Source organism: Panicum virgatum, chromosome 6K (genome assembly GCF_016808335.1).
Source record: "Panicum virgatum strain AP13 chromosome 6K, P.virgatum_v5, whole genome shotgun sequence".
Classification (NCBI taxonomy): Eukaryota; Viridiplantae; Streptophyta; class Magnoliopsida; order Poales; family Poaceae; genus Panicum; species Panicum virgatum.
In genome coordinates this window covers 4,009,556-4,028,888 of record NC_053141.1, presented here as the reverse complement: position 1 = coordinate 4,028,888, position 19,333 = coordinate 4,009,556, and the positions used below count along the sequence as shown (strand labels likewise).

Genomic DNA, 19,333 nt, shown 5'->3' with positions numbered 1-19,333 from the left:
TGCTCAATGTGACCGGAGTGCTTTCTTCAGCTTGCAACTTTGACTGTAAACTCCAAATTTGTCCTCACCATATACTAAACTAACATGTATCAAAATTATATCCTAAGTAACATTTATTTTTCCCAAATACCACACAGAGTTTAACCTACTAATGATCACCACAATCAATTAGCCTATAACAAAAGACTTTGTCACAGAAGTCTCTAACTAAAGTGAAGTACTTGAGCACAATATCATAAAAGGAGTCCAGATCCTCAATTTATGCAACTGTAACATGCGCAAGAAACAGAATTAACCCCTCAATGATTCCAGCAAAATTCAAAAACTATTGAAAAGCTTACAACTGATGGATGAACTCCTCCCAAGGCAGTGTAAAGGGCAAGCTCACCAACAGGGATCCCCGACCCCTAAATGCATATTATCACAATTAGCAAACATTAGAAATTGCTTGCCATCAATGAACAATATATAGAAGAAAATGCTACCTGAGGGATATATATTTCTTTTGACAAACTTTCCAAGGAAAAATCCAGTCACCACAACAACTGAAGAAAGGAATTGGACAATGAACATAACCTGTTTTAGAGACTGGAAACCACAAAACAGTGATCAGGAAATAACATTTTCTTTCAGTATCCTTGAGAAACTCTTGTATATAAGTTTACCTCAAATATATTGATTGAAGCATGTCACTTTCATTTTTATCACAGCTTCCAGCAGAGTCATGTATCTTATACCATTCTTATTTCGATAAAAGTAGCAGATATTTCAATGTCGAAACTGAATATTGTGGACTGCACTGACCTCTCACATCCGCAAACAGTTTTCCATCGTGACAAATCAGGAGATTTACCCTAGACATACAGCCTGCCGGAATAAAACAGCATGCCAAAAAATAATCTCATATCATAAAATTGGCAGTAGCTACCTCACGCTAGGAATAAAATTAGAGATGAGCAGGTGGGGAGCCGTGATGCGGCGAATCTTGTTTGTACAGGCACCACAGCTTCGGCAACGCTGGAGACCAGGGCGCGTCGATGCTCCGCGCGCCGTCGATGGGGCCCAAAATACATCTGCTTCCCTTAACCTGACCTGACCGAGAGAGGCGCATCGCGCGAGTTCGCGACCTGCCGCACCGCGCCTCCTCTTCCCAGGGGGCGCTGAAGCGCCGCCGCCCCGCGCCCGCCCTCCGCCCTCCGCACCTCCGCGCCCCCTTCCTGATATCCTGCTGCACCTCCTCCGCCCGCGCCGGTGGCTGCTGCCCTGCTCCCTGCTCTCCCTCGCGGCCCCGCCTCGGAGTGCCAAGCAGCCGCCGGACGCCCGGAGCTAGGGATTCGGCTGAAAATCGCTGCGGCCAGGGCGCCGGTCCGTTCGCCGTCTTCGTCTCTCTCATCTCATTCAGTGGTGAGCTCTAATTTCACCTCTCTTTTCAATTTTGCCCATGTCATGCCCCGTGCGTCGACGTCGGCGTAAGGAGGAGGCGTAGAGTGAAGTCTAAGTTTTGACTAGGGGCGCGTGTGTGGCGTGCGTGTGGGCCCTGCGGGTCAGTGTCGGCAAGAAAGGGTTAAGACCCTGTGCCGTGTACGAGACGCGGTATCTTTTTTCTGAATCTAAGAAAGAACTCGATGTTCTTCGGGTGACAGGGTCCTCCGCCCTTCCCCGCCCCGAATTTGCTCTTCCTCTTGTGATTTCTCACGTCGTGGATTGATTTCGCGGCCACGGGGCATCACAATTGGTATCAGATTTAGTATCCTTGGCGCGTTACCGCTCAATTCGTCCGTCCCCAGTCGAATCCGCCATTCCGGCGAGTTCGATCTGCTTCGTCGAGTTCCGTTCGATCTCGACGCCCACAGCCAATCGGCGGTTAGCCGTTCCGGCGCCGCCGCCCACATACAGTTCTCGCCGCTTAGGGTTCTAGAGGGGATCGGCTGCTCCGCTGTTGAGGAATTTCTCGGTTGCGTCTATACTACGGACGCTGTGTCAAACAATTTGACGCGGTTTGTGGGTTCCGGTGGGTGATTACTGCATTCCGTCGGCTTAGTGTCGCGCTCGAGCCTCTCGGGGTACCATCAAATCGAGTCGTGTTCGCTCTGCTTCCGGTGTAGTCACCACGGCGCCCCCAAGCCATCCGTGCAGACCCAATTCGTTCTCTCGGCGATGGAGCAAACAGCGGTACGGGATCAGGCAAGTTGGGATCAGGTGGCCAACAACTTCGATCTGCTATTCTCCCGTGTCGACGACATCCTCGACACACAGATCAAGTTGGAGGCTCAATATGATATGACAAACAAGGTGGTCGAGCAGATGATGAAGGACCAACAGCTTCTGGCCAAGCAAATTGAGAATACAGGTCAAGCAGTGGCCAGATTGACCCTGGACTCCACTCGACGTCCGTTCCGAGAGCCAGACAGTCCCACGGCTTCAAAGGCGTCTGCAGAAAACCCATTTCACCGCAATCACCAAGGTACTTCTCCTATTATCCCTTCCTTGTGCCGCGGACATGGGGGTTTGCGTTCAGGTGTCGAGGGATCACAGAAGTTCAAACCACTAGTTCCCAAGTTACCGTTTCCACGCTTTGATGGCACTAATCCTACGATTTGGAAATCCAAGTGTCTCGACTATTTCTCTCTGTATGATGTGCCTGATGCCATGAAGGCCACATTTGCATCACTTCACATCGAGGACAATGCAGCAAAATGGTTGCAAGTGTACAAGAGGCAGTATGGTCTAGCTGATTGGCAGTCATTTATTGATGCTGTGGTAGAGAAGTTTGGAGCCTCCGATTACAGGGATGCTATGGAGGAGTTGTTGGATCTCACTCAAACATCAACTGTGGAACAATATGCTACTGTCTTTGAGAATTTGAAGTATGAGATATGTATGCACAATGAAGGGTTTGAGGAACTTTTCTTCGTCTCTCAATTTGTGAAAGGTTTGAAGTATGAAATCGGAGCTGTGGTGCAATCTCAACTTCCTCAGACAGTGGATAGAGCAATTATTCTGGCTAAAGTTCAACAACATGTTCTAGAGAAAGGGAAGGGCCGACAGCAGAAATCCTTGTTTCCTTCCAGACAACAGCCTTGGTCAGCTAAACAGGATTCTAAGTCCAGTGCTCCTACTCCCACCTTGTCCAAGGAAAGGCAACTTCTGAATTACAGGAAATCCAATAACCTTTGTTACTATTGTGGTGAGAAGTATGACCCTACTCATGCTGCTATCTGTACTCAGAGACCAAAGGCTCAGGTAAATGCTATAGTGGTAAATGACTTAGATATGCCCTTATCTGAAGAAGTTGTTGTTCAATTGGAACTTGAGGATTCTCTTACTGATGAGTTTGGACAGTTATCACTGAATGCCTTGGCTGGCACTGACCAGGGTCAGACACTGAAACTAAGGGCTCTGGTTAAAAACAAAGTGATGCTTACTCTGGTGGATAGTGGTAGTACCCATAGTTTTGTCAGTTCCCAGTTTCTGCAGCAGGTGGGGATTACTCCAATTCCAACCAGTCCTACTTCAGTCAGATTGGCTAATGGGCAGGTATTGGTTTCTGATCACTGGGTTCCACAGCTGCATTGGTGGTGTGATGGATATACATTACACACTGATATGAAGGTTTTGGACATAGGAGCTTTTGATGCTATATTGGGGTTTGATTGGTTAAAGCAAAACAGTCCAATGACATGTGATTGGGAACACAAAACTCTTCAGTTTCAGCAAGGGAAGACTGAGATCAAGCTGCAGGGTATCAGCCTTAGGCAGACTGAGGTTACTCACCTACCAGCAGACAAAGTTTATAAATGGTGGAAGGGCAATGATATCTGGGCTATGGTGCTGTTAGCTCCGGGTGATCAGTCTGTGCCCACCAATGTTGATCAGCAAGTCGACCAGTTGTTATCTACATACCAGGATGTCTTTCAAGATCCAAAGAAATTACCACCTGAGAGAGTTTATGATCATACTATCCCATTGCTACCTAATGCAATTCCTGTTAATGCTAGACCTTACAGGTATTCCCCTCTGCATAAGGATGAGATTGAGAGGCAAGTAAGAGAGATGTTGGATGCTGGGTTGATAGTTCCAAGTACAAGTCCATTTGCTTCACCAGTTTTACTCATTCAGAAGAAGGATGGCTCCTAGAGGTTTTGTGTGGATTATAGGAGACTGAATGATCTAACCATAAAAAACAGATTTCCTATGCCTCTAATCGAAGATATCATTGCAGAATTAGCTGGCAGCTCCTACTTCACTAAACTGGACATGAAATTTGGCTACCATCAAGTCAGGATGAAAGGGGAGGATGAATACAAGACAGCTTTCAAGACACACCATGGCCACTACCAGTTCAAGGTAATGCCCTTTGGGTTAACCAATGCCCCTGCAACATTTTTAGTGTATCATGAATGAGGTGCTGGCCCCTTTTCTTAGGAAGTTTGTCATGGTCTTTCTGGATGACATATTGGTTTACAGTCCAGACTTGGCTCGTCATTTGTCCCACCTAGAACAGGTGTTGGAAACACTGAGAGCACACAAGCTTTATATAAAGAAAAACAAATGTTCTTTTGCTCAATTACAAGTGGAATATTTGGGACATGTTATCTCTGGGAGAGGAGTATCTACTGCTGGGGACAAAATTGAAGCTATGCTAAAATGGCCTGTACCACAATCTGTCACAGATGTAAGGGCTTTTTTGGGGTTAACTGGTTACTACAGAAAATTTGTGAAGGGTTATGGGTGCATTGCTAAACCATTGACACAGTTGCTGCAGAAAAAGCTTTTTCAGTGGTCTTCTGAGGCACAACTGGCATTTGAAGCATTAAAAAAGGCCATGGTGAGCACCCCTGTTCTAGCTCTCCCAGATTTCAAGGAAAGCTTTGTGGTGGAGACAGATGCTTCAGATATAGGAATCGGATCAGTGCTGATGCAGAAGGACAGACCCATTGCATTTTTGAGCAAAGCTCTTGGTGATTCTCACAAACACAAATCCATTTATGAGAAAGAATTCCTTGCACTGATTATGGCAGTTGAGAAGTGGCGCCAATACTTACAGCGTCAAGAGTTTATTATCAGAACTGATCATCAAAGCCTAGCATATCTAACTGAGCAGAACTTACACTCTGAGTTGCAACGAAAGGCTATGACTTGGCTAATGGGGCTACAATTTAAAGTAGTCTACCGCACGGGGAAAGAGAATTTAGCTGCTGATGCACTGTCCAGGGTAGGCCATATGATGGCTATCCAAGCAGTCTCTTTGGTTCAGCCACAATGGATTCACGAGGTTACTAATTCATATGCTACTGATAAGGAGGCCCAATCCTTGCTGGCTCGTTTAGCTTTGGTCAGTCCTGATGCACATGGGTTTGCGTTGGAAAATGGGATTATCAAATATCAGGGCAAGATTTGGGTCGGGCACAACTCAGCTATTCAGACTAGGATAATTGCTGCTATGCATGCTAGTCCAGTGGGAGGACATTCTGGGCAGAAAGCCACTTTCCATCGTGTGAACAACATGTTTGCTTGGAAGGGATTAAAGAGAGATGTGGTCACTTTTGTCCAACAATGTGGCATTTGTCAACAAGCCAAGCATTCTCACACTCACCCAGCTGGCTTATTACAACCGTTGCCTATCCTTGAAGGAGTGTGGAGGGACATCTCCTTGGACTTTGTCGAGGGTCTCCCCAAAGTAGAAGGTTACAGCATCATCTTGGTGGTGGTGGATCGCTTCACAAAGTATGCTCACTTTATACCACTCAAACACCCTTATACGGCTCTTTCTGTTGCACGAGTACTCTATGATCAGGTGATTAAACTGCACGGGATGCCACAATCAATGGTGTCCAACCGAGACAGTTTTTACTAGTACGGTCTGGACAGAGTTGTTCAAGAATGGAAGGGGTGTAGTTGAAGTATAGTACAGCTTATCATCCGCAGACGGACGGTCAAACGGAGAGAGCAAATCAATGTCTGGAAATGTACCTTCGTTGTGCCGTCAGTCAATGTCCTCGTCAGTGGAAAGCCTGGTTAGCACAAGCTGAATTCTGGTACAATACAACGTTTCATTCATCTCTAGGATGCACACCATTCAGGGCATTGTATGGTTATGATCCGATGGTGGGGGCTATGGTGGAGACAACAGTTAAACCTCCAGCTTCTATTGCTGAGTTTGTGCTAGACAGACAGCTACAATCAAGTTTGCTAAGAGACAATTTGGCGCGAGCCCAGCTGCGCATGAAACAAGCAGCAGACTGCAAGCGCACAGATGTGGAGTTTCAAGTAGGTGATCAGGTGCTGCTGAAACTCCAACCTTATGCTCAGTCGTCGGTGGTCAATCGACCATTCCCTAAACTGGCGTTGAAGTATTATGGCCCGTTTTCAGTACTGGAGAGAGTGGGTGCGGCAGCTTACAAGTTGGATTTGCCACCCGACAGTCTCATTCATCCGACATTCCATGTTTCACAGCTGAAGCCATTTCGTCCAGATTTCACCCCAGTATACTCTGAACTTCCCTCTTTGATTGATTTGCATTCTGTCGATGTGGAACCTATGCAGGTGCTGGATCGGCGTTTGGTGAAGAAGGGCAATACAGCCATACCCCAAGTACTCATCAAGTGGGACAAGCTACCTGAAGCTTCTGCAACATGGGAGGATTACTATGTTGTCAAAGAGCGTTATCCTACTGCACCGGCTTGGGGTCAAGCCAGTTCTTCGGCGGGGGGAGCTGTCATGCCCCGTGCGTCGACGTCGGCGTAAGAAGGAGGCGTAGAGTGAAGTTTACGTTTTGACTAGGGGGCGCGTGTGTGGCGTGCGTGTGGGCCCTGCAGGTCAGTGTCGGCAAGAGAGGGTTAAGACCCTGTGCCGTGTACGAGATGTGGTATCCCTTTTTCTGAATCTGAGAAAGAACTCGATGTTCTTCGGGTGACAGGGTCCTCCGCCCTTCCCCGCCCCGAATTTGCTCTTCCTCTTGTGATTTCTCACGTCGTGGATTGATTTCGCGGCCACGGGGCATTACAGCCCAATCCAATTTTTGCATTTTTACCTGATGTGCAAATTGGATGTTATCTCCTACTCCCTAGTGTTTTTGGGACTTGAACGGTAAGACCATATCTTAAAACTATTTATTTATTGTAACTAGTAAAGTGCACGTGCGGCACGCACGTGGTCTAAGAAGTTGTTAAACATGTGTTTTCTATTCATAAGACACATAATAGTAAAAAAATTATTCAACATCTTTCCCATATAGTTTAACATCTCAATATCCAGTTGATTAAAGCATCTGTACACATGACTTAATATTTTAAGCTACCTGACCTAAAATAAGTTGATTAGATAGAAGGAAAACAGAAGCGAAACACTTTTGTGATATCTTTTTTTTAAGGAAAAACCCTCTTAGGATATCAACATGCAGGAAGCAATGACTGCACTGGCAGCAGACACTGATGTTGATGCAGAGTTAGCCATCAAAGATAGATATTCATGGGCAGGAATTGCGAGAGCTCCCTTGCATGCTCTTGTTGCGAGCGTGCAGCTTTTACTCACAGGCTCCTGCCATCTCCTTTATTCCCTCTCACTTTCTTCTATCTGCCAGCTGCGCTTGATTTAGGTAGTTCAGCAGCGAATTGGAGCTAGATAGTCATTGATAAATGTGGCCTGCCACCAATCTCACCTTTCTTGCCCCATGAGAGGAGGTCAATCGATCTAACTGAAGAAGAAAAAAGAAACCAATCAACTTATACGCAGAAGAAAACAATGAATGACCCATACATATGCCATAATTTGGTAATAATTAAAATTTCAATATAACGAGTTGGCCTTGGGTTTTTTTGAGGGGTATAGTGGCCCCATTCACGTGAACATGTCAAAAAAGTATCATTCGTTACATGAAGCACTTCATTGTATTCATGGTTTTACAAGCTAGACCAACATATGCTTGCAAGTTCCTCTTAACTGAAAAGGCAACGGTACAAGACGAGATGCTGTTGGAGTTCTGAAAACTTAAGCCAAAAGCAAAATAAACTTCTTCATAATGACTGATTGGTGAGAGGACCATTTTTCATAATTTTCATACTACTGTCTATTAGTGTGTACATATGCAATTGTCTAGCTTGATTAATAGATAGATACAGACTTGTGTTAACAAACTCACCTATTAGCAACATTGTTGTTTGGTCATAGTCTAAAGGAGGTGGACATGAAAACTTACAGCAGATGGATGAACTCCACCTAGAGGTCAGTGTAAAAGTCAAGCTTGTCAATAGGGATCCCCATCCTCTAAATACATATTATCACAATCAGTAGAGAACTACGATGCCGTAATTATTCATCACTTCATTTCGAGTTTTTAAGGAATACATCAATAGCATGGCATTGCGACGCGACGGGCTAAGATTTACGCTCTAAATACATATTATCAAAATAAACTTCTTCATTTCGAAGAAATCAGTGGTTAGTCTTAGTCCTTCTTTTGAGTATTTTTGTTTTCATTAGTTTTGGGTGGCAATAAACTTAGTTGATTTGTACAGACCGGCTAAGATTTACGCTCTGTTTTATTGGATTTATTATGCTGTGTTCGATTCGGCGTTTTTCCTTGAAATGATTCATCCCTTTATGACCTGTACGTTTTTTGTGCTTCTGACGGATTCAGCAGTACTTGCGGGTTGGAGGAGACAACATTTGGGGGGCGTAGCCATAGGCTCCAGCTTGAATCTGTGCTCTGGATCCAGTTTTGATTCCCCTAATGCATCTACTCACCTGGTTTTGAGCCACTGCTTGGAGTTAAGATCCACATTCCTTCACTGTGGGTAGTCCACACCAAAGCAGCAAACCTGTGATTTTAGGGTGCTTTGCAATTATAGGTAGCCTATTTTGCAAATAGGGATAATGTAAAACCTATTTAATTGCCGAGCACTTCCGTTCCAAAACCAGTACGCAATTGTAGTTCATCATTCTTCCTTGTCCTGACTACAGCTTGTAATTAGACAAAAACATACTGAAGTGACAATAAAATTGATTGGCAAGGGGCTTTTGTTTTCGTAATGCTTATGACCTTTACTAGGTTGATTGCTAAAAAGTAATCTGCAATTTACCTTTTTACAGCTATTCCCATCAAGTGAAGGGAATTTGGATACACATATATTGCAGGCGGCAAACAAATCAGACATATGTGTTGCATCTCATTAAGATCATCAATTAAACAGCTGTACGATGTTCTGTCGTCTTTTGATGATTTGGAGAAGGAACTTGTTAGGTCAGTTGGGTTTGGTGGCCTTCTTATGTTTCCAGCATTGCGGCAGATCAATCGAAGATTTGCCGTATGGCTGATGAGGAAAGTTGATCCACTGTCTCAGACACTAGTTCTAGACTCTTAAAGGCAGATCAAATTCAACAAAGAGGGATGTTGAACGCATGTTTGGCATACCATGCATGCAGTGCTAAGAGTATCTTTGCTCAAGGAGTACCATCTAAACAGATCATAAATAAGTTTCTGGGATATATATTTACCTGGACGGGCGAAGGACAAACGTAGCGTGAAAGCCGCCCAAGATGTAGTAGAAAGGCAGTATCCGCGGGGGGGGGGGGGGGGGGGGGGGGGGGGGGGGGGGGGGGTTAATCTGATGCAGATGCTTTCAGAGTTGCATTCATAATTTACGTGATGTCCACCCTACTATCACCCAGGTCAAAGCATGACTATGTTTCAGTTGATTACTGGAACGCACTAGCAGACCCATCCGCGATCAATTCATTTGACTAGGCTGAGTACGTTATGAAGAGGCTGTTCCAGACAGTTGTGAAGGTCAAGTCCGAGCTTAGCAGCAGTAACAAGGTGACAAACATCAACGGGTGCTCTGTATTCCTCCAGGTAAATACTTGAATTCTTCTTCCAATGCTAATCTTAATAAAATCCATAGCTGTTGTGTTTGAGAACTTTTTTGGCTGCAGGTATTATACCTAGATAGTATCAATGTAGGATTCTTGAACCTGCCTCACGAATCATTTCAAAGGATTAGGTATTTCAGCAATGAAGTAATGAAATCAATGATTCTCGCTGATAGTATACATGGGAATGGCAATACTGAGTTTGGGTTATGGCTTTAGCCACTTCGTCGCCGATTGGGTTACGGGACGTGGCGTCCTCATTCTCTCGCGTCCTTGGAGTGCATGCTGGGGTACGCAGTTATGTTGATGTATTGCTTTTGGAAATGATGTTGCTCAAAAAACACTTGTTATCAGCAGTAGTTTGTACCTGGGGGATTAGAATAGTTGGTGACGATGCAATTAACAGCTTTTTGTTTGTCCACCTGTTTTTGTACTTGTAGGCAGCTGGGCCACTATTCTTTTGCAGTGAGCGAGTTTGAGAAGGCCAGCAACCAGGGTGGAGTACATGGTGCTTCTATGGTCAATGAAGTACTGTTGGTCATAGTTGAGCCATTCAGTAGGAGCTTCTGCTATAACGCTGGCCGGGATAGGTTCTGCTACTACTACTAATGATCTGTACGAAAATATTAACTTCTGGTTCTTCCTGTTATTATGTTGTATCTTAATTTCTGTCTCAACCAAATTTTGTCTAAAATTAAATCCTCTCTACACAACAACGTAGGGTCTCCGTTGAGTACCATGGGAAGGCTCCCTCATACTACTATATACTTTGCTCTCCGATCAGTATAGAGTCACCAGACCCTACGCCTGCTTCATTGTTTCAAGCTGGTTGGTTTCTTACATAGTATCACACCGCGCAGTCCTCTGTTTCTAGCTTACAGTGCTTCTGTTCTTCTTTCTTTTGGTTCTGATTACATTGCTGTATTAGTCAAGGTCTAGTACTCTTTTTTTTTTCATATGAGTAACATGTTCATTGGTGCTGGCTCCTCTCATATGTAGGTGGATCAGTGAGTCAATCTCCTTTTAGGCCAAGGACTATTTTGCTTTGATCTCACACCACAGTTGGATGGAACAAGGGATAGTTCTGTTGGTGTTCTACAAACTGAAAAGGCCACACCTGCTACAGGTCTTTATTTTTTTGTAGTATTTTTGAGGGGTAACGGGGGAGAGGATCCCCACCAATGTATTGCAGGAGCCTTTTGGAGGCTCATTAAATCACGAGGGTTCAGCAATTTTACATGGGAGTGGAAAAAACAAAGTATTTTACAGGGGACTACATATTGGAACAAAATATTGAACACCAGGTCTCGGCAGCGCTCCTATCTTCTCGTGGCAGTCGGCAGCTCCATAGGCGAGCTTCCTCTTTGCAGCTCAGCAGCAAGCGCAGCAGCGATGGTTCTTTGTTTCTGAATACCACATCATGCCTGTGTTTCCATATTTGCCAAGCACAAAGCAGCAGGAAGGTGTGGTAGTGTTGTGTGGGTATCCTCGTCGGCCTCTCGAGCAGCCAGAGTTGCGACACGGACGCGTGGCGAACTGCAATGCCAAGGTGTGTCCAGAACTGGGAGGCAGTTTGGCAATGAAGGATGAGATGGTCCGGGTTTTCAGCGTCTGCCTTGCACAACTCACATGTAGAGTCCTCTACGATGGTCTTCACCAGGAGATTTGTTCTGCACTGTATTTTCCCTTGGACCAGCAGCCAAGCGAAAAAACGAACTCGGGGTGGTGCATGGTTAATCCACACAAATTTGTAGAATGGGCATTGTTCCTCTGCCTGCAGGTTCATCAAGGCAGTATATATAGGCCAGCACGTAACACACCATCTTTATCCGCGAGAGGGCTGGTTCGATCATCCGGTTCCGTTTGCAGCAGCACCTCATCAGTTAGTTCTTCCAGGGTTGACAGTTCCGCGGCCGCCACCTGGGAGAGCCTGTGCACAAAGTGAGAACGCAGTGGTTCAGAGCATACTTTACCCACTGAAGCATTGGGCTCCTTGGCGTGGCTGAACAAGGCGGGGAAGGTTTCAGCAAGTGGACCAGAAGGCAGCCAATTGTCATGCCAGAAGGATGTGTTGAGGCCATTACCAATGGAGGTGGTCGTGATTGCTCTGTATACAGGCAGCAGGTCCCGGAGGGTTTTCTAGTGTGTTCCCTCACAGGCGCCCTCAAGAGAGGCAACGTTGACGTTGTTGTGCATCCAATTTGCCCAAGCCGATTCACCAGGATGGTGTAACTGGTGCAAGTGTTTCAGTAACAGGCACTGGTTGAGTGTGCGTAGGTCCTTGATGCCCAGCCCTCCTTGTTCTTTGGGCAAACAAGTTTGCTCCCAGGCGACAAGGCATTGTGCACCCGTGGTAGTGGATTCTCCAGACCAGAGGAAGGCGCGCTGTTTCTTGTCGATTGCATCAAGTGTGTCTTGGGGAAGTTGCATAGCAGATACGATGTATATAAGTGCACTGTCCAGCACGCTGTTGACGAGGACTGCACGGCCCATGTTGTTAAGGAGAGCAGCTTGCCAACCTCCCAGGTACCTGTCTATTCGGTCGATGAGCGGAGTAAAAGCATTCAGGTTCATTTTAACATTGGACAGCAGCATCCCCAAATAGGTCTGTGGGAACTGATCTCGGCGACATCCAAGAGTGGCCAGGAAACTCGGCATCTCCCAGTCAGGGACGTTCATTGGGACCACTGTGCTTTTGTGGAAATTGATTGTCAAACCAGTAGCGTCTGCGAATTGATCCAGCAGCTGCTTGAGTCGTTGCACATCCTCCTGATCTGCTCGGAGTACAATGAGAGTGTCATCTGCGTATTGGATCACGGGACAGGGGTGTTCATCGGAAGCAGGGTGTCTAACACCTCCATCAAACTTGATAAGTCGCTGCAGCACATCAGCCACCAGCAGGAACAGATACGGGGAGAGGGGGTCCCCTTGCCGGAGTCCTCTTTTACAGGTGAACCAATTGCAAGGGCAGCCGTTTAGGAGGATGGCAGACTTGGAGGTGGTGAGAATGTGTTGAATCCAGGAGCACCACGTTGTGGGGAAACCTCTGCACTGGAGAATATGTAGCAGGCTGGGCCAGTTGACTGAATCAAATGCCTTGGCAAAATCGAGCTTTAGGACCAATGTCGGAACCTCTGCACTGGAGAATATGTAGCAGGCTGGCCCAGTTGACTGAATCAAATGCCTTGGCAAAATCGAGCTTTAGGACCAATGTCGGAAGGCACTGCTTGTGATAGTGTTGCACGAGCTCCATTGCATAAATGAAATTCTCTGAGATAGAGCGGCCTTTGATGAAACCTGTTTGGTCAAGATCAATCAGTTTGGGAATGTGGGCTTGGAGGCGCGAGGTGATGATTTTGCCTATGATCTTCATTGGACAGTTCTGTAGGCAGATTGGGCGGTGGTCACCCGGCGCCGTGGCTCCAGGTTTTTTGGGTATGAGTACCATGAAAGCCCGGTTGACTCGTTCCAGATCCACAGTACCTTGAGCGAAAGCTTCAACAAACTTCATGACTTTGGGTGAGAGTGTCCCAGGCGGCCGAGAAAAAACCAGGTCCAAAACCATCGGGCCCGGGGGCACTGTTCCTGTTCATATGCTGCACTGCAGCTCTTGCTTCACTCTCAGTGATTGGCGCTGCCAGGTAACTCAAGTCAGGTGTGGGAGTGCCACTGTAGATGTCTGTCAAATTGAATTGCCAAAATGCTGCGGTTGTTGTGCCCAGTATCGAGGAGAAGTAGGTCGTCAGCGCTTCAGCTTTTGCATTGTGTGTAGTGAGTTCACAACCATTGACAGTCACTGTCTTGATCTGGTTTCGACGGAAGCGGTTTGTGGCATGAGCATGGTGGAAAGCAGTGTTGGCATCAGCTTCACGAATAGCTCTGAATTTCCCCCTTTGTTTCCAATATGCAGCTCTTTCCCTGATGACCATTTGCAGTCTGTCTGTGCAAGCACACCTGAGAAAACGTTCCCCAGCAGATAGGGCACGGTACTCTTCTTGCAAGTCAAAAAAGGCAATAATGAATTTGCAATTTTGCATGACTAGTGGCGGCGCGCGCTTACCCCTGGACCATACCTTTGCTGCTTTTCGTGATGCCCTGAGCGAGCTCGCGAGGTCCCCGGCGGCATCAGTAGAGTGAGGAGCATTGTTCCAGGCAGGGATGATGCATGGGAGGAAATCATTGTGTGTGAGCCACGAGTTCTCGAAACGGAAGGTGTTGGTTTTGGGGATGGATGTGGAAATGTGGACAACCAGCGGAACGTGATCCGAGGTTGCTCTTGTGAGGGAGGTTAGTGTGGTATTTGGGAAGCGCATGCTCATCTCGGGGTTAAGGAAAACCCGATCAAGACGCGCCAGTGTGGGTGTCTCACGCTGGTTGAACCAGGTGAAGAACCGGTCGAGCAAAGGCAGCTCGATGAGCGCAAGGGAGTGGATAGTGTCGTTGAAGAGCTGAGCGAGGTGGTGATCGACACGGTCGTTGCTCTTGTCAGCACTAGAGCGAATTAGGTTAAAATCCCCGGCAATAGCCCAAGGACCACTGACATGAGGAGCGAGCTCCGCAAGATCCTCAAGGAAGGTGGCAGAGTCTTTGTGGTCAGAAGGCGCATAAACGTTTGTCACAGTGAAGCCAATGTTAGTGACAGTAGAAACGAGGACCGTGGTGAGGGTGTGTTTACGGGTGATGAAGCTACTAAGGGACAGCGCGTTAGCGTCCCAGGCAGTGAGAATACCACCACGAGATCCCCTAGCATCCACACAGTGCAAGTCGCGGAAGGGAGTAGGGAGAAAAGAACGCGCTTTTGAGGCCGAGGTAGAGGAGAGTTTTGTTTCTTGAAGGCAGATAATAGTGGGGTTAGCGTTCGTAAGAGCGTCCTTGACCACGGCACATTTGTCAGCATCACCTAGACCTCGAACGTTCCAGGATAGAAGTTGAAACACACGGCCGTTTTGATTCATCTGGGCCCGGGACACACCCAGAGGACATATAACATCGCGTGTGACTCCTGCCATCCCAGGAGAGCAGCGAATGACTGAAGACGAACTGCGGTAGGCCCATAAGAGTTGCAACTACAGCACGGGAGGGACACAGCACACGCAGGTGCAACAAGCCAAGCAGGAAACATGAACACTAGAACTAGACCTACTGACCTATCCGACCGAGAAACGCTACTGCTAACTGAATGTGGCAAAGCAGTCCGCGCGGTGGCATTGTCTGGCATGATCATTCCGCAACGTGCAGCACCTTGCCCAGCTCAGTCGCCGCAGCAGCACTGATTCCCACGGCTGCAGCAAGCTTGCGCAGGTCCTGTCCTCCAATCGGCCTCTTCTTCCTCAGCAGGACGTTTTTGTTCACCTGATCCTGAAGATCCCTAGAGCAGGACGTGAGCGTGTTCTTCAGTGCCTTGAGCTGAGTTGCCTTGGCCGCCATCGTGATGAAACATGCAGGTTCTTTGGCTTTCAGGCACAAGCTGGGGTCGCGGCGTGGAGGGGGGCCGCGCGTAAATCGCTGGCGTGGGGCAGGGTTTGGATTGGCGTGCTCGGGGGAGGCAACAGGTGAGGGAGGTGGCAGTGGGGGGGTGTCGTCCGCGTGCCAGGTGAGCAGCGGCGTAGAGCAGTGGAGGGGGCCGGGTGAGGTGGTGTGGTGGGCGGTGGCGTCAGCAGCAGTGTGTTGATGACAAGTGGGAACGTCGGGAGGAGGGCGAGCGGGAAGGCGTTGATGAGGCCGTGGCAAAGGATGGCAGCACCAAGGAAGGATGCGGGGTGGAGGGGCACAGCAGCAACGGTAGGTGGTGCCGGCGGTGGATGTGGTGGCGCAGGGCCGAGAGGCTGTGGCGGGTGTGGTGGTGCATCTGGCTGCATAGCGGGTGGCAACGGTGATGGAGGGGCAGCTTGCGGCATGTGTGGTGGCGGGGGTGGTGGTGGCAGCGGCGGGAAAAAGGGGCGGAGTTGACCGTTGTCATCTAGTTGATCCGCGAGCGGCCAGACACGGTGTTTGCTCACATTGACAATGCTCCCATTACCATCAGCTGTGTGTATCCAAACATCGCCTGAGACATCACAGCTTTGCTCAAGCGCGACCACAATCCGGAGTGAGGAGTAGTCAGTCCGGGCTAGGTTCCTTGGGTCAATCTCCACCACGGTGCCAAAGCAGCTGAAAGCTTTCTTGATTGGGGCCTCGTACCAATGTTCAGGCGGGAACTCTCTCACAGACAGGTAGGCCAACAAGTCCGGCCTCTTGTAGAACCGGTTGGGAGATTCCTCACAGCGCTCAAGCACCATGCGTGCCCCCTCGTGAATGATGGGCTGTTGTGCAACCACCATCTCACGTTCTGCATGTGTGACAAAGCGCAGCAGCATGACCCCCGGGAGGATGGCAACATCTCGAACTGAACAGCAGGAACAACAGCATGCATGGCCTCCAGAATGAACGAAGCAGCATTGGCAGCTGCAAAAGGGGGAAGGAACACGTAGACCAGGCGTAGGGCTTCAGACCAGTTACCAGCAGGGAGCTAGATCTCGCGGTAGTCTGGACCAGAGAAGCTGTTGTCGCTCATGTCGGTAGCGGCATCTTGCTCGCTGACATATTCTTCTTCGTCTTCTTCGATGTCGTCCATGTCGCGACCGTCCCGACCATCGTCAGAGGCGACGGCGTGGGCCGCCACCTCCTGAGCAGCGTCCAGGGGAGCAGGCACCGGTCCCCGGATTGGGGAGGCCTCAGGTGGTGGCGACCGCGACGGAGCGGCCCGCGCCTGTGTCCGAACAGCAGGTGCAGGCGAGGTCCCCCCAGATCTAGAGCCAACCGCACGGATGTCGCGTGCATGGGGGATCTCCGCGCGCGTGCCAGAGCGCGCGGGGACAGCTCCAAGGACCCCTTTCCCCTTTGGGCTCAGCTCACGGAACAGGGAGTCAAGGTGGAGCGACTCCAAGGATGAAGAGCGTGTGTGCTCGAAAGGCGGCGGCTCAGCTGGAGGAAGCTAGCATGTGGAGGGGGTCGAAGGCAGAGGTGAAGGGTGGTAACTGGAGAGGGGTTGGCGGCGGGACGCGCGGCGCAGGTGGAGGAGCCGCAGTGCGCCTGGTGAAGGGGACGGGGTGGATGGGGATGCGAGTAGCGGGAACAGGGATGGTGGGGCGGCGGCGGGCGGGGTGGGGGGTTTGCTCCCTGTCCACCGGCATTGTGCACCGGTAGCTGCGATGGCCGCTACCGCGGCAGCAACGGCAACGGATCGGGTCACGGCAGTCGCGGACTTGGTGATTGGTGGAGACACACCGGAAGCAGCCGTTGGGGGAGGAGAGTGGTGGGAGGCGGCACTGGTGGTGGAGTTTGCGGGCGGCTGGGGTGAGTAAAGCGGCAAGGGGTGTGTTTAGATGCCCCAAAAAACCCCCTAAAATTCAAACTTTTCATCACATCTCCATCACATCGAAACATTAAATATAGCAAATGACCCATGCATGGAGTACTAAATTTAGGTAAATAAAAAAACTAATTGCATAGTTTTGATGTACGTTGCGAGACGAATCTTTTGAGCCTAGTTAGGTCATGATAGGACAATATTTACCACAAACAAACGAAAAATACTACAGTGTGCTACAGTGTCCGATGCGACTTTTTCTCCCACTTTTCCAGAGATAAACACAACCATGTAGGGTTTTGGTGCGGGGCGTTGGGGGGGGGGGGGGGTAGTGAATTCTGAGGTGACATGGTCTCGGGTTCGGGGAGGGGGGGTGGCGCTCCATCCGCAAGGCGACACGTCTCTGCCTCCACGATAGGGGGCAAGTCGGAGCAGCGTTGGGGAGTAGCAGCGGCCGATCCTGGCTTCCATTCAGCAGCAGCGGTGTGATCCAGCTGGGGGAAGTGAATGTCTGGCTGACCTTGAGCCCAACGCTGCTGCCCAACTGGCCGAGCAATAACTGAGCGCAACGGCCCATACTGCACAGTAACTTGGCGTTTGGTCGTTTCAGCTTGGCTAGCATTGATGGCGTCTCCAACCTCGGGCGGCAACTGAAGCACAGCGCGCATGGCGACCTCGCCGGAGTGGTGAAGCAGGAAACGAAGCCCATTGGACAGCAGACAGCCACGGACAAGGACAATGTTTGCCACATTCGAGTTAGCGAGCCTAGCGCGAAACACAAGCGGACTGACCTCTGTTGCTAGAACCCTAGACGCGGACGCAGTTAGCAGGAAACTCAGAAGATTCGAGACATATGAAATGTTGAAACGGGATGAACGGAAGGGAGGGGTGACCCAGATGAAGGCGGGCTGGGAGCCGGAGGATGGGGAGATGGCACCTGGGACGGCCGTGCTGTAGTAGTCAGAGAGGAGGAGGTGCTCGAACTGAACACCCGGCCTGGAACTGAGCTCCCTAGTTTTGACGGCGGGGGGGGGGGGGGGGGGGGGGGGGGTGGGCTGCGAGGCCGCCGGCAATCTCGACTGCAGCTCCGGCAGGTTGCAGGGGCGGAGGAGGAGGCTGTGGGTTTTTGCGGTGGGTGGTGGGGCTGTGGAGTCGGCCGGGGGAGTCTGGACGACGGCGGGGGGTGCGGCGAGGTGGGGGTCGCCCGTGTCGCCAGGAGCGAGACGAGGCATTCCTCCTTTTCCTGGTGAGGTCAGTGGTGACTCCCACCTTTGAGGCTGAGGGTGCACTGATTCGTGGAAGCTGACTCCTCCGCGTCCGCTGCCGCCGCATACTCCTCCTCCTTCTCTGCTCCCATGCCGCAACCCCAACCCCAACCGCGATTCGAGAGCGAGCGAGAGCAAGAGAGACCGCAAGTGGTGTCTAATCTAGAACTGCCACCACCTCGACGGAACAGTTGCAAGAAATGGGGAGGGAGAAGCAGGGTCTTTTTTGTAGTATAATGTCTAAACCCCTCACAATGCTATACTGTTCCAGCTTATTCTATCAGGGGCATTGCATGCTTTTATTTATGAGCCCATGTTGTCCATCATTCTTTTTAAAAAAATATTCTTATGCCTTTTGATTAAAGGTTCGGGAGCAGGAAATGATTTGCACAAAAACTTATTGAATGTGGTCGGTAGCCCGAGGTTCGACAAGTCGGAATAATCTGTCCACAGCTTCAGTACTTGGGGGAACGAGGACATGATTTACTACTTTCTTATTCTATGATTTGCTACCTGGAAGATGGTGACCGACAATTGTCATGATTTTGCTACTTTCTTATTCTATGTATCCTGCTCAATGGCATTAGATGGATAATATTCAATTATGATGTTTGTCAATGTTTGTCCGTTTTTTATGGATCAGAATGATGCTAAATCTGCTTACAACATGTTGGATCCTCTTGTCGTTCATTTCATAGCATGAAGTGGCCAATTAGGTTCCTTCACAAGGTTTGTTACAACACGATTGTAATAAACCTTGATGATCACAAAAGTCAAATCGTTATGATCATACAGGTCCTTTAATTAAAATATAACAGTACTACCACTCGATCGGAGCCACAAATCTGTG

General features: G+C 49.0%; 2 long non-coding RNA genes across 3 annotated transcripts; one reads left to right on the top strand and one right to left on the bottom strand.

Moving 5' to 3' along the window:
- Positions 1-498: 498 nt before the first annotated feature.
- Positions 499-19,183, top strand: LOC120711323. 2 transcript variants are annotated; one of them, XR_005690239.1, is made up of 7 exons: positions 499-1,404; positions 9,670-9,853; positions 9,934-10,160; positions 10,311-10,485; positions 10,592-10,698; positions 10,870-10,996; positions 18,849-19,183. It is a non-coding gene; the product is annotated as an uncharacterized LOC120711323 (long non-coding RNA). The 2 variants fall into 2 exon arrangements; XR_005690238.1 differs by lacking the exon at positions 499-1,404 and having other exon boundaries at positions 9,586-9,853.
- Positions 7,203-9,555, bottom strand: LOC120711324. The gene is made up of 2 exons (XR_005690240.1): positions 8,141-9,555; positions 7,203-7,692 (listed from the first exon to the last, which is right to left on the bottom strand). It is a non-coding gene; the product is annotated as an uncharacterized LOC120711324 (long non-coding RNA).
- Positions 19,184-19,333: the final 150 nt, after the last annotated feature.